This window comes from Mus musculus, chromosome 3 (genome assembly GCF_000001635.26).
Source record: "Mus musculus strain C57BL/6J chromosome 3, GRCm38.p6 C57BL/6J".
Lineage (NCBI taxonomy): Eukaryota > Metazoa > Chordata > Mammalia > Rodentia > Muridae > Mus > Mus musculus.
This window is the reverse complement of record NC_000069.6, coordinates 46959326-46983755: the sequence shown is the minus strand read 5'-3', so window position 1 is coordinate 46983755 and position 24430 is coordinate 46959326.

The window sequence follows — 24430 nt, the reverse complement described above, 5'->3', positions numbered from 1 at the left end:
AGCAAGGGGAACACTCCTTCACTTCTGGTGGTAATGCAAATCTGTACAACCACTCTGAATTCAGTTTGGTAGTTTCTAAGAAAATTTGTAATTGTTCTAACTCAAAAACCATCTATACCAACCCTGGGCATATACCCAAAGGATGTTCTATCATTCCACAAGGATTCTTGCTCAACTATGTTCATAGAAGCTTTTTTGCAATAACTAGAAACTGGATAAAACAGCTCATTCAAATGAAGAATTTTTTTAAAATGTGGTTTATTTAAACAATACCATACCTTTCAGACATTAAAAACAAATACATTATGAATTCTGCCAGAAAATACATGTAACTAGAACATCAACAGGGGAGAGAGAAGCAAAATCAATTGTTGGTTTGTGGGGCAATCTCTAGAAAGTATCAGAGACCCAAGATTGGTAGAGCTCTCAGAGATGGTCTATGGAGGTGTCTCTAGCTGAGACTCCTAGCAGTTGGGGATATGGATTCAGAAGTGGCCACTTTCAGAAGCCAGGAAGACTTCCAGTGGAGGGATAAGGACAAAACCCACCCATAAAACCTTCATCTCAAAATGTGTCCTGCCTATAAGATGTTCAGGGACAAAGATGGGGCAGAAAGGAAGCAGATGTCCAACTGAAGACTGCCCCAAATTGAGACTCTTCCCCTAGGCAAGAACAAATCCCTGAAACTATTGATGATACTCTGTTATGTTTGTAGACAGGAACCTAGCATAACTGTCCTCTGAAAGGCACCACTCAGCATTCAATGGAAAGAGAAACAGAGATCCACAGCCAAACATCAGATGGAGCTAAGGGAGTCTTTTAGAAGAATTGAGAGAAGGACTGGGGAACCCAAAGAAGACAGGAACTCCACAGGAAGATCAACAGAGTCAACTAACCAGAACCATTGAGGGCTCCCGGAGACTGAATTTACAATCAAATGGGAATATGGGCTGGACATAAAACCACTTCACATATGTAGCAGATGAATATTTTGGTCCCACATAACAGGACCTGGGTGTCTCTCTGAATCTGTTGCCTGCCTCCCTGCCTGCTTGCCTGCATTCCTATGAATCCTGTTTCCTTAACTGGATGGCCTTGTTTGGCCTCAGTGAGAAAGGATATGCCTAGTCTTGCAGTGACCTGATCTGCAGAGGTGGGGGCACAAGGAGTAAAGGTGGGAAGTATGACATACAGGGAGGCTTTCCCTTCTCAAATGAGAAGAAAATGGAAGATTGGGAGGATGTAATTGGAAGAGAAAGAGAGCTGATATTGTGATGTAAAGTGAATCAATAAAATTAATAATAATGGCATTATTGAGAAAACAGACTGGTTTCTTGTATGTATTATTTTACAAGGGATAGAGTATAAATCTTGTGTTTCTGTTGTTAGGAGATCAGAAAGCTACCTCAGAATGTGAAGTAGAATTTTAGCCAATTTGAAAAACCTTTGCATGTTATTGTAGAGCACATAAAAGTCTTATTAATACCATTATTGCCTAAGATAAAAAACTCAAGGGACTACATATGCTGGCTAGGAGCAAGGGGAACACTCCTTCACTTCTGGTGGTGGTGCATGCCTTTAATGCCAGCACTTGGGAGGCAGAGGCAGGCAGATTTCTGAGTTCGAGGCCAGCCTGGTCTACAAAGTGAGTTCCAGGACAGCCAGGGCTATACAGAGAAACCCTGTCTCAAAAACAAACAAACAAACAAACAGCAAAAAATTAAAACAAAATAAAACAAAAAACCACCATTATTAGTACCTGTTTACCATTGTAGTCACATTTTTGACAGTGTGATTCCTACCTTTATTTGCTTTATGTAACAGGAGGTATTAGTATATTTCTAGAACTTGCATGGAACTAACTCAAATGACAAGTTTCATCTTAGCCCTCAAATTTGGCCTATGGCCTTTGTCTTTTAGCCAGTCTTTCCTGGAAGAAAGTACAAGCTTGGAATCATGGGAAGCCATGGCCTCTGGAAATCGCCTTCAGTTCACCCTAGCTCACATTGTGATCACTTAGGTTGTATTTTAAATTGTTTGCTGGACTTCTCCAGCAGAGTTGAACTGCATTGGTCCACGGTGGTGTTTCACTTAACTCTTATTTCTTGTCTTGTTTTATTGCTTCCTTCTCTATCATTCTAGTCATTGTCATGGAATTGTAGTTTCTAATCACACATTGGCTACACAAACTTGTCTTCTGTGGAAGTAAAAACTATGAACCCGTTACATTCACAAATCAATCATTGAACTGTTCCTATAAGCAGACAGTCTACACTGTTCTGTGTCATTTTCTTTTCTAATTTAAGAAACTACTCTTTTTTTAAGTTTATTTTGTTTTTTAAGTTTTTATTAGACGTTTTCTTCATTTACATTTCAAATGTCATCCCCTTTCCTATTTTCCTCTCCGAAAATCTACTATACCCTCCCCACTCCCCCTACTCCCCAACCTACCCACACCCACTTCCTGCCCTGGCATTCTCCTATACTGGGGCATAGAATCTTCACAAGACCAAGGGCCTCTCCTCCCACTGATGGCCAACTAGGACAAATCAGGAGCCATAGATGCATGCGAGTATCAGAAACAGAACACAAGAGATGGAAGAAACTACTCTTAAAGGGTCTTTACAATCAGCTCTACTAGTTTCTTTTAAAATGTACTTTATATTATAAAAAATGAAGTCCTCCATGACAGCCTTAAACTGAATTTAGAGAACAGTGTTTCAGTTCCTACAAAGCTAACTCCACCAAATAAATGGGCTGGTAAACACAGAGATATTAAAGAGAAATTGAGAATATATATGTGTGTGTGTGTGTGTGTGTGTGTGTGTGTGTGTGTGTCTGTGTGTGTGTGTAGAGTGCTTTTTAGAAACTAACCAACATTGATTGGCATTAAATACTACATGTTGTGTTTAAATATATTCTTGAAAACTTAAAATACACTGAAATTTAATGAATGATGACCCAAAAATTAAAGCATGGTGTATATGACAACATAAGTACCAAGGCGCCCTTCCGCTCGACTCGAGACTCGAGCCCCGGGCTACCTTGCCAGCAGAGTCTTGCCCAACACCCGCAAGGGTCCACACGGGACTCCCCACGGGACCCTAAGACCTCTGGTGAGTGGATCACAGTGCCTGCCCCAATCCAATCGCGCTGAACTTGAGACTGCGGTACATAGGGAAGCAGGCTACCTGGGCCTGATCTGGGGCACAAGTCCCTTCCGCTCGACTCGAGACTCGAGCCTCGGGCTACCTTGACAGCAGAGTCTTGCCCAACACCCGCAAGGGCCCACACGGGACTCCCCACGGGACCCTAAGACTCTGGTGAGTGGAACACAGCGCCTACCCCAATCCAATCGCGTGGAACTTGAGACTGCGGTACATAGGGAAGCAGGCTACCCGGGCTTGATCTGGGGCACAAACACCTTCCACTCCACTCGAGCCCCGGCTACCTTGCCAGCTGAGTCGCCTGACACCCGCAAGGGCCCACACAGGATTCCACACGTGATCCTAAGACCTCTAGTGAGTGGAACACAACTTCTGCCAGGAGTCTGGTTCGAACACCAGATATCTGAGTACCTGCCTTGCAAGAAGAGAGCTTGCCTGCAGAGAATACTCTGCCCACTGAAACTAAGGAGAGTGCTACCCTCCAGGTCTGCTCATAGAGGCTAACAGCGTCACCTGAAGAACAAGTTCTTAACAGTGACAACTAAAACAGCTAGCTTCAGAGATTACCAGATGGCGAAAGGCAAACGTAAGAATCCTACTAACAGAAATCAAGACCACTCACCATCATCAGAACGCAGCACTCCCACCCCACCTAGTCCTGGGCACCCCAACACAACCGAAAATCTAGACCCAGATTTAAAAACATTTCTCATGATGATGATAGAGGACATCAAGAAGGACTTTCATAAGTCACTTAAAGATTTACAGGAGAGCACGGCTAAAGAGTTACAGGCTCTTAAAGAAAAGCAGGAAAACATAGCCAAACAGGTGATGGAAATGAACAAAACCATACTAGAACTAAAAGGGGAAGTAGACACAATAAAGAAAACCCAAAGCGAGGCAACGCTGGAGATAGAAACCCTAGGAAAGAGATCTGGAACCATAGATGCGAGCATCAGCAACAGAATACAAGAAATGGAAGAGAGAATCTCAGGTGCAGAAGATTCCATAGAGAACATCGACACAACAGTCAAAGAAAATACAAAATGCAAAAGGATCCTAACTCAAAACATCCAGGTAATCCAGGACACAATGAGAAGACCAAACCTACGGATAATAGGAATTGATGAGAATGAAGATTTTCAACTTAAAGGGCCAGCTAATATCTTCAACAAAATAATAGAAGAAAACTTCCCAAACATAAAAAAAGAGATGCCCATGATCATACAAGAAGCATACAGAACTCCAAATAGACTGGACAGAAAAGAAATTCCTCCCGACACATAATAATCAGAACAACAAATGCACTAAATAAAGATAGAATATTAAAAGCAGTAAGGGAGAAAGGTCAAGTAACATATAAAGGAAGGCCTATCAGAATTACACCAGACTTTTCACCAGAGACTATGAAAGCCAGAAGAGCCTGGACAGATGTTATACAGACACTAAGAGAACACAAATGCCAGCCCAGGCTACTATACCCGGCCAAACTCTCAATTACCATAGATGGAGAAACCAAAGTATTCCACGACAAAACCAAGTTCACACAATATCTTTCCACGAATCCAGCCCTTCAAAGGATAATAACAGAAAAGAAGCAATACAAGGACGGAAATCACGCCCTAGAACAACCAAGAAAGTAATCATTCAACAAACCAAAAAGAAGACAGCCACAAGAACAGAATGCCAACTCTAACAACAAAAATAAAAGGGAGCAACAATTACTTTTCCTTAATATCTCTTAATATCAATGGACTCAATTCCCCAATAAAAAGACATAGACTAACAGACTGGCTACACAAACAGGACCCAACATTCTGCTGCTTACAGGAAACCCATCTCAGGGAAAAAGACAGACACTACCTCAGAGTGAAAGGCTGGAAAACAATTTTCCAAGCAAATGGACTGAAGAAACAAGCTGGAGTAGCCATTTTAATATCGGATAAAATCGACTTCCAACCCAAAGTTATCAAAAAAGACAAGGAGGGACACTTCATACTCATCAAAGGTAAAATCCTCCAAGAGGAACTCTCAATTCTGAATATCTACGCACCAAATGCAAGGGCAGCCACATTCATTAGAGACACTTTAGTAAAGCTCAAAGCATACATTGCACCTCACACAATAATAGTGGGAGACTTCAACACACCACTTTCTTCAAAGGACAGATCGTGGAAACAGAAACTAAACAGGGACACAGTGAAACTAACAGAAGTTATGAAACAAATGGACCTGACAGATATCTACAGAACATTTTATCCTAAAACAAAAGGATATACCTTCTTCTCAGCACCTCACGGGACCTTCTCCAAAATTGACCATATAATTGGTCACAAAACAGGCCTCAATAGATAAAAAAATATTGAAATTGTCCCATGTATCCTATCAGACCACCATGGCCTAAGACTGATCTTCAATAACAACATAAATAATGGAAAGCCAACATTCACGTGGAAACTGAATAACACTCTTCTCAATGATACCTTGGTCAAGGAAGGAATAAAGAAAGAAATTAAAGACTTTTTAGAGTTTAATGAAAATGAAGCCACAACGTACCCAAACCTATGGGACACAATGAAAGCATTTCTAAGAGGGAAACTCATAGCGCTGAGTGCCTCCAAGAAGAAACGGGAGACAGCACATACTAGCAGCTTGACAACACATCTAAAAGCCCTAGAAAAAAAGGAAGCAAATTCACCCAAGAGGAGTAGACGGCAGGAAATAATCAAACTCAGGGGTGAAATCAACCAAGTGGAAACAAGAAGAACTATTCAAAGAATTAACCAAACGAGGAGTTGGTTCTTTGAGAAAATCAACAAGATAGATAAACCCTTAGCTAGATTCACTAAAGGGCACAGGGACAAAATCCTAATTAACAAAATCAGAAATGAAAAGGGAGACATAACAACAGATCCTGAAGAAATCCAAAACACCATCAGATCCTTCTACAAAAGGCTATACTCAACAAAACTGGAAAACCTGGACGAAATGGACAAATTTCTGGACAAATACCAGGTACCAAAGTTGAATCAGGATCAAGTTGACCATCTAAACAGTCCCATATCACCTAAAGAAATAGAAGCAGTTATTAATAGTCTCCCAACCAAAAAAAGCCCAGGACCAGATGGGTTTAGTGCAGAGTTCTATCAGACCTTCAAAGAAGATCTAATTCCAGTTCTGCACAAACTATTTCACAAGATAGAAGTAGAAGGTACTCTACCCAACTCATTTTATGAAGCCACTATTACTCTGATACCTAAACCACAGAAAGATCCAACAAAGATAGAGAACTTCAGACCAATTTCTCTTATGAATATCGATGCAAAAATCCTCAATAAAATTCTCGCTAACCGAATCCAAGAACACATTAAAGCAATCATCCATCCTGACCAAGTAGGTTTTATTCCAGGGATGCAGGGATGGTTTAATATACGAAAATCCATCAATGTAATCCATTATATAAACAAACTCAAAGACAAAAACCACATGATCATCTCGTTAGATGCAGAAAAAGCATTTGACAAGATCCAACACCCATTCATGATAAAAGTTTTGGAAAGATCAGGAATTCAAGGCCCATACCTAAACATGATGAAAGCAATCTACAGCAAACCAGTAGCCAACATCAAAGTAAATGGAGAGAAGCTGGAAGCAATCCCACTAAAATCAGGGACTAGACAAGGCTGCCCACTTTCTCCCTACCTTTTCAACATAGTACTTGAAGTATTAGCCAGAGCAATTCGACAACAAAAGGAGATCAAGGGGATACAAATTGGAAAAGAGGAAGTCAAAATATCACTTTTTGCAGATGATATGATAGTATATATAAGTGACCCTAAAAATTCTACCAGAGAACTCCTAAACCTGATAAACAGCTTCGGTGAATTAGCTGGATATAAAATAAACTCAAACAAGTCAATGGCCTTTCTCTATACAAAGAATAAACAGGCTGAGAAAGAAATTAGGGAAACAACACCCTTCTCAATAGTCACAAATAATATAAAATATCTTGGCGTGACTCTAACTAAGGAGGTGAAAGATCTGTATGATAAAAACTTCAAATCTCTGAAGAAAGAAATTAAAGAAGATCTCAGAAGATGGAAAGATCTCCCATGCTCATGGATTGGCAGGATCAACATTGTAAAAATGGCTATCTTGCCAAAAGCAATCTACAGATTCAATGCAATCCCCATCAAAATTCCAACTCAATTCTTCAACGAATTGGAAGGAGCAATTTGCAAATTTGTCTGGAATAACAAAAAACCTAGGATAGCAAAAAGTCTTCTCAAGGATAAAAGAACTTCTGGCAGAATCACCATGCCAGACCTAAAGCTTTACTACAGAGCAATTGTGATAAAAACTGCATGGTACTGGTATAGAGACAGACAAGTAGACCAATGGAATAGAATTGAAGATCCAGAAATGAACCCACACACCTATGGTCACTTGATCTTCGACAAGGGAGCTAAAACCATCCAGTGGAAGAAAGACAGCATTTTCAACAATTGGTGCTGGCACAACTGGTTGTTATCGTGTAGAAGAATGCGAATCGATCCATACTTATCTCCTTGTACTAAGGTCAAATCTAAGTGGATCAAGGAACTTTACATAAAACCAGAGACACTGAAATTTATAGAGGAGAAAGTGGGGAAAAGCCTTGAAGATATGGGCACAGGGGAAAGATTCCTGAACAGAACAGCAATGGCTTGTGCTGTAAGATCGAGAATCGACAAATGGGACCTAATGAAACTCCAAAGTTTCTGCAAGGCAAAAGACACCGTCAATAAGACAAAAAGACCACCAACAGATTGGGAAAGGATCTTTACCTATCCTAAATCAGATAGGGGACTAATATCCAACATATATAAAGAACTCAAGAAGGTGGACTTCAGAAAATCAAATAACCCCATTAAAAAATGGGGCTCAGAACTGAACAAAGAATCCTCACCTGAGGAATACCGAATGGCAGAGAAGCACTTGAAAAAATGTTCAACATCCTTAATCATCAGGGAAATGCAAATCAAAACAACCCTGAGATTCCACCTCACACCAGTCAGAATGGCTAAGATCAAAAATTCAGGTGACAGCAGATGCTGGCGTGGATGTGGAGAAAGAGGAACACTCCTCCATTGTTGGTGGGAGTGCAGGCTTGTACAACCACTCTGGAAATCAGTCTGGCGGTTCCTCAGAAAACTGGACATAGTACTACCGGAGGATCCAGCAATACCTCTCCTGGGCATATATCCAGAAGATGCCCCAACAGGTAAGAAGGACACATGCTCCACTATGTTCATAGTAGCCTTATTTATAATAGCCAGAAGCTGGAAAGAACCTAGATGCCCCTCAACAGAGGAATGGATACAGAAAATGTGGTACATCTACACAATGGAGTACTACTCAGCTATTAAAAAGAATGAATTTATGAAATTCCTAGCCAAATGGATGGACCTGGAGGGCATCATCCTGAGTGAGGTAACACATTCACAAAGAAACTCACACAATATGTATTCACTGATAAGTGGATATTAGCCCCAAACCTAGGATACCCAAGATATAAGATATAATTTGCTAAACACATGAAACTCAAGGAGAATGAAGACTGAAGTGTGGACACTATGCCCCTCCTTAGATTTGGGAACAAAACACCCATGGAAGGAGTTACAGAGACGGAGTTTGGAGCTGAGATGAAAGGATGGACCATGTAGAGACTGCCATAGCCAGGGATCCACCCCATAATCAGCATCCAAACGCTGACACCATTGCATACACTAGCAAGATTTTATTGAAAGGACACAGATGTAGCTGTCTCTTGTGAGACTATGCCGGGGCCCAGCAAACACAGAAGTGGATGCTCACAGTCAGCTAATGGATGGATCATAGGGCTCCCAATGGAGGAGCTAGAGAAAGTAGCCAAGGAGCTAAAGGGATCTGCAACCCTATAGGTGGAACAACATTATGAGCTAACCAGTACCCCGGAGCTCTTGACTCTAGCTGCATATATATCAAAAGATGGCCTAGTCGGCCATCACTGGAAAGAGAGGCCCATTGGACTTGCAAACTTTATATGCTCCAGTACAGGGGAATACCAGGGCCAAAAAGGGGGAGTGGGTGGGCAGGGGAGTGGGGGTGGGTGGATATGGGGGACTTTTGGTATAGCATTGGAAATGTAAATGAGTTAAATACCTAATAAAAAATGAAAAAAAAAAAAGAATATAGTGTGACTATAATAGGAATTTTATTTATCAACCTTTAAATTCTTTTTCCTAAATTCTTACTATAGTAAGCTGTTAAAGCCCCAGAGTCAAGGCACATAATAAACTGCTCTTTCTTAAGGAACAAAAAAAAAAAAAAAAAAAAATAAGTACCAAGGCATTTTGTAATAGAGTAGGATTAGTTTTTAAAAGAATCAATACATTGGACAAAGAAAAATGATATTGACTAATACCATTGGTTTATAATTGGTAATGCCATTGCACTAAGAGATATTAAGGTCTAAAAAACTTTAAATGTCCCACAGTCTTTACATATTCTTAAAATTTCAACCTCTTTAAAATACCCATCTCTTTTAAAAATCCAGTCTTTTTACAATTAAAAGTCTCTTAACTGTGGGTTCCACTAAAATAGTTTCTTCCTTCAATAGGGAAAATATCAGCGCACAGTCACAATCAAAAGCAAAAATCAATCTCCAACCATCCAATGTCTGGGATCCAACTCACGATCTTCTGGGCTCCTCCAAGGGCTTGGGTCACTTCTCCAGCCATGCCCTTTGTAGCACATGCATAGTCCTCTAGGCTCCAGATGCCTGTACTCCACTGCTACTGCTACTGTTAAGGATATTTGTTTGTTGTTAACACTCTCTTGCAGATATGTTTTTCCTAGTTATACAGAACAGAGGTGTATCAAATTCAGGACTCTGCCACAATTCATGAGAAGCTGAATATGTTAATAAACAGCAACACAGACCTAAAATAATGTCTTTGATCAACCAGAAAAAAACATATGGTAGAGACTCATGAAGCACATTATTGCAGATATTTACTATTAACTTTAAGAACAACTGTTACAAATTCAACATGAGTTCGTGTTAATGGAATATTTTGTCAGGGAGGACTATATTTCCAGAAGTGCAGTTACCTTTGGAAAGGTAACCAACTACCACCAGTTCCCCATCCCACTTTGCTACACACCTCTGTTAAAATTACTGATCCTCTGTTTATCATCCCCATCTCCTCACATTCCTGATCCTGCCTCTCCTTTCCCTGCTCTCCCTCATCTCTTTCTTCCAAGTCCATCCCACCTTCTACCTCCCATGAGTATTTTGCTCTCCCTTTAGCATAAGGGGATTGAAGTATCCACATTTTGGTCTTCCTTCATCTTGAGCTTCATATGGTCTGTGAATTGCATCTTGGATATTCTGAGAATTTGGTAACCACCAGCAAGTCTAGATGTCAGGAAAACAAGAGGCTCCCAGGACCAAACAGGGATGAGATTAGGTGAAATGCCCAATAAAGGAAAGGAAGAGCCTGTAGAGATGATATCCAGAGATAAGGCAAAGCCCTTATTTGGAGGATGGGGCCACCCATTTATCTCCGTACTTTTAACCCAGAATGTCTCCTGTCTAGGGGAAATATGGAGATCGGGAGTGGGGCAGAGACTGAGAGAAAGGCCATCCAGAGAGTACCCCACCTGAGGATCCATCCCATATACAGAAACCAAACCTTGACACTATTGCAGATTCCAAGTGCTTCCTGATAGTAGCTTGTTATGACTGTCTTCTGAGAGGCTCTGTCACAGCCTGACAATTGCAGAGGTGGATGCTAACAGACAACCATTGTACTGAGCACAGGGACCTCAATGGAGTGGTTGGAGAAAGATCTGAAGGAACTGAAGGTGTTTGCAACCCCATAGAAAGAACAATACCAAACAACCAGACCCCTCCCCAGAGCTCCCAGGGACTGGACCACCAACCAAGAGTACATTTGGGAGTCCCATGGCTCCAGCTTCATATGTAGCAGAGAATGGCATTGTCTGGCATCAATAGGAGGAGAGGCCCTTGCTCTTGTGAAGGCTCATTTACTTAGCACAGGGGAATGCTAGGGAAGTGAGGTGGGAGTAGGTGTGTAGGAGGGAAAGCACCCAGAGCAGTGAGGTGGGAGTGGGTGGGTAGGAGGGGGAGCACTGGCATAGAAGCAGGGAGAGGGAGATTTGAATAGGGGGGATCTATATGGGAAACCAGGAAAGGGTGTAACATTTGAAATGTAAATACATAAAATATCCAATAAAAATAAAATAAATAAAAAAGAGGGAAAGAAAATAAGGTAATTGGCACATATCTCAGACATAGGATAAGAGACACAGACTAAGCATACAGTGGACAGACACAACGTGGGAAAGAGGAAATATGTGCAAGTTAAGCACTAATACATGTACTATCACAGAAACACATAGGCGGCATTTTGAAGAACTTATGTAAAATAAGAAGGGAATAGAAGTAAAGAATGAAAATATAACACAATTATATATGAAAACTACATAAATATATAAATATGTGGTTTATGACAGCATTTTATTTATAAGGCTAACTTTTAAAAATCTATATCCTCAAAAAAGATCATGAAACTTAATGAATGAAACAGATACAAAATTTTCCATTACACCATTCTGGTAGTACATAGGAAAAGTCCAATGCCATGATGTCATGGACAAAGTTTAAAACTCAAGCAAGAGACATGTTGTCTGCATTTTAAATCTGAGCTCTGTCACAGGGGAAGTGATTTGATGACATTAAACCTTGCCTCCTAATTTGGTGTATTTATATAAAAAGTAAAGATAAATTGTTAATGTTTATTCTAGCATCAATACCAACCAGCTAGAAAATACAGAAAACACAATAGTCAGAAAATTTATTTTATTTCTTTGTTGTATCATGAGAGAACCTATTCCAAGGATGCTAGGCAATAAACTATTGCAGAAAATTTAGAACAAGCTTATTGCAGAGTGTTAGGTCAGTAATTATTGACAAAACTAAGGTCGAAAGATTGTTCTGTAGAAAAATATTTGTGATACATGCTAGTTGCCGTGGATATGTGTGGAATGCTGGACAATGAAAGGCAGCCTGGTTCTTGTTCAAGAACAGGCTTGAAACTCTGGTGACCCTGCAGAGATGGTAGGCACTTTGCCACACTCCCAGACACCAGGCTGCTGGAATGAGGTCAGAGCTCTCCATAGATTTGTGGAGAGCCACTCTAAAGTAGAGGACATGACCACAGGTCACATAGCCTCAAGACAGATCTTCACTTTAATAAAGTACCTAATGGCCTAGAGGCTTAGCCAATAAATGCCTTAAAACTATGGACTGTCTATTCTCATTGGGATCCACCATGGAGAGCAATGGAACAGGCTCCCACAGAAGGCCTCTCAGTGTTCCCAGCCACGGCCTCCACTAGACAAGCAGTTCTCTGAACAAGCTCAGGACTCTCTCTGCCTCAAGACCCAGCCAGAGTGCTCTCCTCCTTTTCCCTTTGTTCCTGGGCTATATCCAGTCAGTGGGCCCCCACTCTGTTCTCACCTTATCTGGGGCATCCAGCGGTACCTGGGTATCCAAGAGCCTGAACACCAAACAGTCCCAACCCTTTCTAGAGGTCCGAGAACCCCTGAGCCAGCTCCAGGGTCCCAGGACCTCAGACTGTGCTCACCCACCTCTGGTGCAGTGTCCTGAGGCTTCGCATAGCCCTACACCCACACTGAGTGGGGTAAGTGCAGTAAAACCCTCCGAGTCCTACCTTCCCTAATGGCCCAAGCCCAGTGGCAGAACAGACTTGGGACACCTCATAAGCTTACAGGCATGCTTATATAGTACCAACATTCCTATGCGGAGAAATAAGCATATCAGAAAAATAAAGATATTAGCTTGATCTGAAAAGTTGCAGAGCTAGCATAAAGCAGTATTGTTCCATGTTTCCTGCTTGGCTTCTTTCAAAAATTGGATTGTGGCCTGAAAGGGTAAAGTGAAATAATGTATTTCTTGCACAAGTTCATTTGATCATTTGGTCTTTTCTTTGTCATAGCAAATGTAAACAAACTACAATATACACACAGAGAGAGAGACACACAAACGTGGGATAAAAAGAAAAGAGGGAGACAGAGAGAAGGGGTACAGAATAATTTTTTTCTAGTATAAGCCACAGGATATTACCAATTTCATAATCAGGGAGTATATGAAAAAGAATAGTTCAAGAACATTAGTGACTCTTGAAAGTTAAAGGGAAGTCCCATGCCCTTGTGTAATTACTGTAATGTAGGCTATACTTTAACTTGTTTCAAATACAATATATCAAAAATAGTAGATACAAGCTGCAAGAGTAGATTATGAATCTACTTTAGTCTTAACAGAATGTTATCACTGAACACTGCTTGCTCTTTCCCCTGAGGTTTTGGACTTTCTGTTGAAGGGAGAAAGATATACTTTGAAGCTGGTTTCCAACCAATAAGCAGCGAGGACTAGACCCATCAGTTAAAAAGCATACAAGGACATAGGTTCTTCCATATTCCCATAAGTAAGATTGAACTCCAACCTCCTTGTTACTCTGGTTGCATTATCTACCCATCACAGCTACCTGTCAGGGGCAACCGAATGAGAGTTTCCATGAACCAGTTTTACTGGACCACAGCACTGGTGTGGGAATGAAGAGTGTTGTTTCAAGCCATTGAGTTTTGAACTTTTTAGTTACTGGCAGTAAAAGGTCAGCTCAGCAGGTCCAGCTTGCTCAAACCTGGCTGATTCCCAAACCAGGCTTGTTTTCAGAACTGGTCCTTGGAGAGTAGGGTTTAGGAGACTGTTTCTGCATGACTGAGATGCTGAACTGGCCAGTGTGAGTCTGATCATATAGGTCAAGTTTATAGTGTGGTTGATTTTGAACATGAACTCTAGATATTGTTCTTGGTGACTCAGTGTGACCACTTCAATAATATTTTGTTTTTTTATATTCTGCCCTGATTTAAGTAGAGACTTAAAATATATAATACATCAATTATATTTGAAATGTGTGTATGTGTGTATGTATGTTTGTGTGTGAGTGTGTGTGTGTGTGTGTGTGTGTTGCACTTAGTTACTTTGTTGCTAGGGAATAAAATATGTTCTCTTGGGGAGGATCCTAAAAAAGAATATGCCTGCTTTTTCCAGGATTTTTTTTTATTTTTAATACTAATTTGATTATTTTACTACAACTGTGAGTACAACAGCAACCCTCATTTTTTGAAAAAGAAGTTTATATATACATATATATATATATATATATATATATACTTATATATAATATTCTCATTGCAACAATATACTTGATAATGCCAATTTAAGAAAGAGGGAGTTATTGACCACTTCCCTTTGAGAAAATATTTCTCCATGGGAGAAAAGAAAAGACAACGAAGGTTATCTAGAGATGTCAGTAGAAGTTTGTCATGTGTATCCACCCACGAACTAAGGAAAATGAGTGCTTATATTGACTAGTTTATCACTTTAATTTAGATTGGAACCCCAAATTCTACTAATGGAACTGCCCCAACTTAGTGTATTTTTCTCCTCAGTTAAACCTCTTGGACATATCCAGAAGTGTAATTCTCTGAGAGTTTCAAATCCCTTCAGGTCTACCATGAAAACTCGTAATGAAACATATAATTAGGCTGAGATGTAGCCTTGAGGTGGCAAAAATGCTGCATAGCAAAGTAAGGTTTTCCATGGTCAGGGTCTTTGACTTTCAAAGAATAATTTTCTAGAGAATGTGATAAGCACAGATTAAAAACTTGTGAGTGCTGCAGTTCCCACAGCAGCACCTAAGTAACTAACAGCCTCTCCTTGAAGATTTGGAAGACTGCAGAAAAGTACTTCTAGGCCTCACAATATATTAATTGGTTGTATCTTTAGTTAGATGGTTGGTAAGTTAATTAGCTATTCGTGTGTGTGTGTGTGTGTGTGTGTGTGTGTGTGTGTGTGTGTTTTGCTGGCACAGTTGGAGGTCAGATGGCATTTTTTGAGGGGGTTGTTTTTGTTTTGTTTTGTCTTGTCTTGTCTTGTTTTGTTTTTACCATATGGTTCTTAGGGATCTCACTTAGGTCTTACAGTTTGGCAGGAAGTCCATTCACATTCTCAGCCATCTCCCTGGCCACAGCTCACTTTGAAACAGTAGTGTAAGAGTCACAATAGAGAAAAGTCAATCTGCAGTTAATAAATACCCATATTAAGGAGACTTGCATAAGAAAAGGCCATACTTACAGGTTTGCAACTAGTTATCATGGAGAAATTAAATAAGTATGACTATTTTAAGACCACATTCATATTAGGGTTTGGTAAAATCCATAGATGACTTACCTACTTCTTTTGATAACCTTTTACAGTACTATATCATAAGCCTTTGAAATTGAATTCTACTAAGATTTTGCAATTCTCTTCGAACCAGACTTGGCTGAGACAAGTCCACCTGACTTTATTCTCTCATTTGTCAATGAATGCTGAATTTCTAGCACATTTAATACAATATTAGAGATTATTGAGTTTTAGTAATTATAATATATTCTACCATTTTTAATACCTTTTAATCTGCCATACAAACTTTGTGACCTTTATAAATAGGTTATCACCACTCTTTTTTATATTGGTTGAGTTGTTATTGTAGATCACTGTACTGAACATTATTAGCCAGGCATTTCAATTAGAATTTCTGTGTTCTATTGATGATGACATCAAGCTCTTAAAATCTGTTAAAAGTAACTGTTACTAATCGATTCTACTTATAAATTAACATGTAAAATTGTAAACTTTGAGTTATTTATAAAATCCGATTTAATTACAGTTGTCTACATGTATCAGAATAAAAATCGGGACATCTTAAATCTGTGTTCAAATATATTTCCCTTTCCTTCTATCATGACTAGAATGTGGGTATTTCCTTTGCTTATTGCATTTAAGGCATGTGGATTTGAAGTCTTTTTAAAAATCTCAATGAAATTAATAGTCAATCTTAAAGAACTATAATTGAGATGTAGAAATATATGTAGGGGAATATGTTTTTATTGTAATGTTTTTTGAATGTGTTTTTTTTCCAAGAAGACTAATGAACAAATTGTGACGAGTATTTTAATGTGTCATTTAATTTTTTTAAACTACTTAATACTTCTTAAAATATCTTGAAGTTTTAAAGGTAATTATTTGTTAATGTTTATTTATTTGTACATGCTTGGATCTGTGTCTTTATATCACATAATTGTGTTTGCCAAGGCCAAATGCATCATTTGGTTACCTGGAAGTGGAACTATTACCAGAGGTTAAAAAAAAAAAAAAAAAAAAAGTATGGGTATTGGAAATTGAGAACACATCCTCTGCATGAGTAAGAAAAATTCTTAACCAGTGAGTCATCTCTCAAGGGCCACTTTCTCACCTTTAAACACTTGGGGAAAATTACAAAATATACATTCTATAAATTCTACATTTGTTCTTGTATCATTATTTATTGACTGAGGATGTTACTAAATATTATTCTTAGTATGTTTAAAAATCACATAAAAAATTCTGTTAAATAATTGATGCAATTAATTGGACCACAAAAACACGCAGACAGACAGACAGACACACACACACACACATACACTGTCGCAATAAAACTTAATGAGGACAGTAACACTCTAATTTTGAAACTTGTAATTTAATAAGATATTTCTAACTTAGGTAAAATAGCAAAGTTAACCACATACATTTTTATGTGTAGTGTTTAACAGTTAAAATTACAAGTAAAAGCATAATAATTCCAGCAGAAATACAAAATAAACCATGTTTGAGGTGAAAACACATACATACATATTCCCCATATATGTTTACTATATCAATAAACATATGTGCATAGATAAATATACAGTAAACATTCATACAAATTGTCTTCCTTTCTTTTCCTGATACTATGATAAAGTGATCTAACCAAAACAATGATTGGAAGGTGATATATTAGCAACAGGTACAGATACTGAGCTGTCTATCATGGAGGGGGAGTCAGTGCAATGTAAGCTTGCAGCAGTTGCTTACATTACCTCTGTAGGCAGAAGAAGGGTAACAACTGTATGCTCACTCTCTCCAGTTCCTAGGCTTCACACTGCATCTAGGGAATCGTTCTGGCAAACAATTAATATAGATCTTCCTACACTGATGAAAATAATGAAAGGAAGCCTCCATAGGCATTCCCAGAGTTCAATGTCCCAGGTGATTCTAGATCTTGTAAAATGGATTATTACCAATAAACATCACACAAATATTTTGTAGTACCAGAAACTTAAGAAAGTGATTTTCAGAATTACTGCACACCATTTGAGAGTTTTGAGAAAAATTCTATCTTCGTTAACTTTCCAATGAACCCCAGTTCATTCTCCAGAATTCGTTTCTAGCAACACATAGCTTGCTTTTCTTTGACATTTTGTGGGTCTGGCAGTCTCTAAGTTGCTTCTTGTTTTTTGTCGCTACATCATTAATAAAGACAGAAAACAATTTATTTCACCGCTTTCAAAAGCATAGTTATACACTTGCTAAAACAAGATTACCAGAAACAAATATGACAGCAAGGTTCACTTTGCATAGATTATTTATGAACCTTCTTTGGGATTATATGGCCATGAGTAGAAACTTGTGTTTCTGGGAAAGTGTGGTTACCATAGTGACTAAGGTACTCAGCTGTGGGCTATGAGATAGTAAAACACAGGTAAGTAATTTGTAGCAAAAATAAATATATGTCTTTCCTGACAGGTCCTATGATTGCAGTTTAGAATTGCCAATATGTTATATTGATTTTTTTCTTCTAAAATTATTTACTAAGTTTGTAAAGAAAATATACATGAAATATATTGATTAATAAGGCAAACACATGAAAAATAATTAATAATTGTTTTCCAGATTTGAGAAATATTTCTAATACATTCAAGAGGAAGATAAATTCTAAATAATTTATTTTATAACATATTCAGTCTCAAGCTGACATAGAATCTATGTTGAATCTCTCTAAATGAAATAGTCTTGTATTTTGTATTCGGGTTATGTCACATTGACACAATCTTATAATGCCCCAAATTCTCATTAAGTAAAATAATTGTTCACTAACAATTTCTTGGAAAAAGACATTGTATCAAAATTTAAACAGGTATAGGAGCCAGTTATTTTTCCAACTAATTTTGTACAGTGATAAATAATGGAGTTGTTCAGTTATTTTTCCCAATTCAAGGACCTCTAACATGTGATTTGAGAAAATTGTCATAAATCATCAGATTAGTAGATTTACGCTTGATGTGAAGGAGTGGTGGGAAGAATAAGGTAGCATGTTAGCTCTATTCTTATTCTGATTTTAATGTACCAATATGAAAATATACCTTGGAGTATATTTCTCTCCTGATGAAAATTTAATATATTATTTATAAACACATGTAACTACATTAAAACAAGATTTTTCCAAGATGATGTTTACTTATTTATATTTAATATCATGTAATACTTAATAAGAGTATGATAAAATATTGATTGCTTGGACAATAATCCCCAAACTACACAATTCATAAATAATTTTATTCATTTATAATCCATAAATTATCCATGTCCAGTGGATAATAACAACATGCACATGTAGTTTTGTGAGTATTTTTGTAGATTTGTGGAATTCATATAACCAGAGTGCTAAGACACTAGATGATAGTTGCCCAGAAACTGAAAATAAGCAGCACATCTAGAGTATAAGAAACACAAGATTAATGCAAACTGACACCTTAAATCCTATGCTTACTAGCAGGGCTGGAAGCACAATGCTGGCAACCTTAAGGGAGCTGCCATAAGTGTTGGGGAGAGGTTTGGAGGAATCCGCTGTATCAAGAGACGTAATCTCTCAATGATACTCTTTACTACAAATAATCATCATATTAATAGGCTTTTAATGGTAACAAACCATTTGCTTGGATTGCTTAGAATTTATTCACAATTTTAACCTTTCATGTGTATGATGGTTTTCTGCATGTATAACTGTATATTAGCTTCATGATTCATGCCCAAGGAAGCCAGACGACGGAGTCCTCTCTCCTAGAATTGAAATTAAGGCTGGTTGTCAATTGTATCAGGTGTGCTAGGAACCTGAGATCCATGGTTAAACATTGGTAGCTGCTCTGAAATGTTGAGCCCCTACTTGGTATTTTATAACCAAATACTTGGAGCACAAATGAGGTACATGCATTCAGGAGGCAGACTCTGTCTACAAATAAGCGTAGGTGTTCATTGACATATGTATTTGTGATCAGTTAACCTTACTGAGATTCTCTGGCTTTGTCCTGTGCATTGCTATCAGAGGACAGAAGACAAAATAGGTTTCACTGGGACTGGAGTTCCAGATATTTGTGAACCACTGTTATGGGTTAGGAATCAAGCTTAGTTCCTCTGGAAGAAAAGCAGTGGTTTTTTTTTTTTTTTTGGTTTTTTTTTTTTTTTTTCAGGTGCTTCAGGTTTTATTGAACTGTTGATGAAGTGTTACAAGATTTAGGTGTCAGAATTTATTTATTATTTTTTAAAATATTTTATTAGGTATTTTCCTCATTTACATTTCCAATGCTATCCCAAAAGTCCCCCATAACCTCCCCCCCACTCCCCCACCCACCCACTCCCACTTTTTGGCCCTGGCATTCCCCTGTACTGGGACATATAAAGTTTGTGTTCTTCACTTCACTCACATACCTCCCTAATCCTCACATTTATTTTTAACAATAATATGCAATGCACTCTAGCTGTTGACTCAAAAGATACACTCAAGTGAACAGTTTCTTTTACATGAATATCCTCAATTACACCTTTTAAAATTTTATTTTATTAGATCTCAGTCAGGTTTCTGTACATAGTACAGCATACATGGATACTACCAAAAATGCTGAATGGACTGGATATCTGTATCCCATATGATGGGTGAAGGGAGATAACTACCAAAGACAGACCTCTGAACTCCACCCAAATGCTATATAAAACAGTGTAATTAAAAATGGTTGAAATGTCCCTTTATATTCTACATATTCCTTTCGTAATCATTCAATTGAGAAAGGAGCACATTTTGTTGTGGTGGTGGTAGTTACCCAATATACTCTATTTTTGTAACATTACAAAATCTTCTGTTTCTTTATTTGCATAATTTATTTTTTAAAATAAATCAAACAAATTCTTTAATTTTTCCAGTAAAAAGGTATGTATTTTGACACAGCTTGCCTTAATCTTATTTCAGACATAGAGCTTCAAGCTGTAATACCAATATCTTTGCAAAATTTGGATACCTAGGAAGATAGGATAATATGTAACAAGATCTTATGGAATCCTATTTACTAAATATTTACACCACAGAAAACACAAATAGGCTTGCAATATATCTTATAGATAACCAATATACTTACTTAAAATTTGTGTATATTTTTCATGAATAATTCTTATTCCTTTAAAAATTCTGTCTTCCTATTGCTCATAATCCTAAGATTTTCCTTTTAAAAATATTCTTTATTGTTTTTTAGTTTGTAACATAATTATAACATTATTTCCCCCCTCTGTTCCCAACAGAAACTCCTATAAACTCTTCTAGCCCTCTTTAAATAGATGGCCTCTACTTATTCCTAAATACAAACTGCTCAGTTCATATAATGTTACTGTTATATGTGTTTTTGACACTTGATCATTTGTATTGGCAAACTATTTGGTGGTCTCTCACCAGATGAAGCAATTTTCTCCTTTTTTTAATTAATTAATTTATTTATTTATTACATACTTTCCTCAATTACATTTTCAATGCTATCCCAAAAGTCCCCCATACCCTCCCCCCAACTTCCCTACCCACCCATTCCCATTTTTGGCCCTGGCGTTCCCCTGTACTGGGGCATATAAAGTTTGTGTGTCCAATGGGCCTCTCTTTCCAGTGATGGCTGACTAGGCCATCTTTTGATACATATGTAGCTAGAGTCAAGAGCTCCTGGGTACTGGTTAGTTCATAATGTTGTTCCACCTATAGGGTTGCAGATCCCTTTAGCTCCTTGGGTACTTTCTCTAGCTCCTCCATTGGGGGCCCTGTGCTCCATCCAATAGCTGACTGTGAGCATCCACTTCTGTGTTTGCTAGGCCCCGGCATAATCTCACAAGAGACAGCTATATCTGGGTCCTTTCAGCAAAATCTTGCTGGTGTATGCAATGGTGTCAGCGTTTGGAAGCTGATTATGGGGTGGATCCCTGGATATGGCAGTCTCTAGATGGCCCATCCTTTTGTCACAGCTCCAAACGTTGTCTCTGTAACTCCTTCCATGGGTGTTTTGTTCCCAATTCTAAGAAGGGGCACAGAGTCCACACTTTGGTCTTCATTATTCTAGAGTTTCATGCTTTTAGCAAATTGTATATCAGGTGACAGCAGATGCTGGCAAGGAAGTGGAGAAAGAGGAACACTCCTCCATTTTTAGTGGGATTGCAAGCTTGTACAACCACTCTGGAAATCAGTCTGGCGGTTCCTTAGAAAATTGGACATAGTACTACCAGAGGATCCAGCAATACCTCTCCTGGGCATATATCAAGAAGATGTCGCAACCTGTAAGAAGGACACATGCTCCACTATGTTTATAGCAGCCTTATTTATAATAGCCAGAAGCTGGAAAGAACCCAGATGCCCCTCAACAGAGGAATGGATACAGAAAATGTGGTACATTTTCACAATGGAGTACTACTCAGCTATTAAAAAGAATGAATTTATGAAATTCCTAGGCAAATGGATGGACCTGGAGGGCATCATCCTGAGTGAGGTAACACATTCACAAAGGAACTCACACAATATGTACTCACTGATAAGGGGATATTAGCCCAAAACTTAGGGTACCCAAGATATAAGATACAATTTTCTCATTTCTAAACATCCGTAAGTTGCTTGTAGTTCACTGTGTAGTATTGAGGTGTCATAGGCTTTTCTTTACATACTTCATCATGACTATTGATGCTGCCTCTCTTTGGCTTGTGCTTAGGCAGTCAGATAGGTGAGACTTTATGTCTGTACCTTCTGATATACTCGAAGACACCATCACATAGAAAACTCCTTGATCTTCTGGTTCTAACAACGATTTTGCTCCCTCCTCTGCAGTATTCTCTAAGCTTTAGTTATGGGAGGGTTTTGTTGATGTATCTACCAGGCTGGATTTCACACCTAAACATTTTAATTGAGGATAGTATTCACAGGAAGGTGCAGGAGTACAACAAATACCTTGCTGCTAACATACAGCCCTCTAATTGGATTTAAGGTCCATGATATAAGATGTAATCCAAGCCTAGTTAGCACTGGAAACCCAGCTATCTACCCAAAGGTAATAAAATAATGGGTATTGAAGAAGAACCCCCAGTCACTACTTTACTAAAAAAGCTGTTGTTTCCTCTGTGGTCTCCATCTGTTGCACAGTTTGATTGGTGAGAGATGATTTTATTGCCTTTTAATATTTATCTCCAACAATTAATTTATGCTATTTTAAGGAGAATGCAGGTTAAAACATAATAAAAACCGCCAGGGCAGTGGTGGTGCATGCCTTTAATCCCAGCACTTGGGAGGGTGAGGCAATCAGAGTTCGAGGCCAGTCTGGTCTACAGCGTGAGTTTCAGGACAGCCAGGAATACACAGAGAAACTCTGTCTCAAAAAAACAAAAAAAAAAAAAGGATAATAAAACCCAAAAGTATAATAAAGCCACAAATCAATAAACCTCAAATTCAAATGTTAATCATGATGTAATATCTTTAAAACATTCATAAATTTTTTATTATCAGTTTTTATTTATTTACTTAGATTACTAAATATGTATTATAGCTTTGCCTATTTCTCAGACATCTTCTACAATTATAAAACAGTACATTAATGATTGATGGGTGGTGGTTGGTTTGGAAAAGTAAATGCTTTGATTAAAGAATTATGGAGCCTATATATTTAAAGTGGGATCCAATAAAAGTGGAAGGTTCCATGATGCTGTAAACCATCAAGAGACTGTCAGGCCATGTGGTTTCATAGAAACTTTGTGTCTCTAGCTGCATTTGTATCAGAAAATGGCCTAGTCGGCCATCATTGGGAAAAGAGGCCCCTTGATCTTGCAAACTTTATATGCCTCAGTACTGGGGAAAGACAGGGCCAAGAAGTGGAAGTGGGTGGGTAGGAGAGTGGGGGGTGGTCTGGGGGACTTTTGGGATAGCATTTGAAATGTAAATGAAGAAAATACCTAATTAAAAAATAAATTAAAAAAAAATTCAATGTCTCTATTACATAAGTTATTTCCCTATTGTTTTTATTATTTAATTCAGTGTTTTCTGTCTATTAAGAAATCTCAGCTAGTCAATCACAGGAACTGGCCTTTGATATTGAATTAAAATGATTTTTATATCAATATAATGCACAGGAAGATACCATAGACTACTTGATTTTTTTTCAGACCTATGAATTACAATAGTCTCTTTTGGAGGATATTGAATTAATTTTTACAAAGAAAAGTTTATTGTAAAAAGCATCATACAATTAAAAGTTGTATTTAAACATCTTTCCAATAGACAAGTATAGAATGTTATCCTTTTAATAAAAGCAATTCAACAACACACACACACACATACACACTATTACAAATGAAGGAGGAAAATGGTGGCATTTCCTTTCAATGTTTTTATTGCTTCATCTTTCTGTAACAATGGTTATCTAAATGCTTTCTGTAACTGTCTCTAAACACAAATGCAGATTATTTTATATAGACAATTTCTGCTTTCTTGAATAAAATTTATATGTACAATATTTTACCATATTTTTGATTAAAGTTATACTAGAATGCAGTTGTCACAAAGGCAAATATCTCCTGTTTCCTTATGTGTCTCCAATGCCCAGAATTTTGCTAGGCCAGTAGCAGGCATGCACTGAGTTTATTTGGAATTAATCAATGTATCAAAATACCCTGTAGTCTAGTAAGTATTGATTGTGTATACAATTCTAATGGTGACAAAAATCTTAAACAATGTAGGTATGCCAAGATTAATTTTACAGATTCAAAAGTAGAATTTTTTCTTGAATTGTTGTTTTTAATCCATCACCCCAAGAAGTCTGCCGTGTTATATGACATTATACAAAGCTATGTTTCAGATACATCACCAGAATTAAATTATTGACCAATTATTGCAGTTCATAACTCCTGACAAAGTACCTTCCGCAAGAGTTGAAAATAGTAAATTCTACCC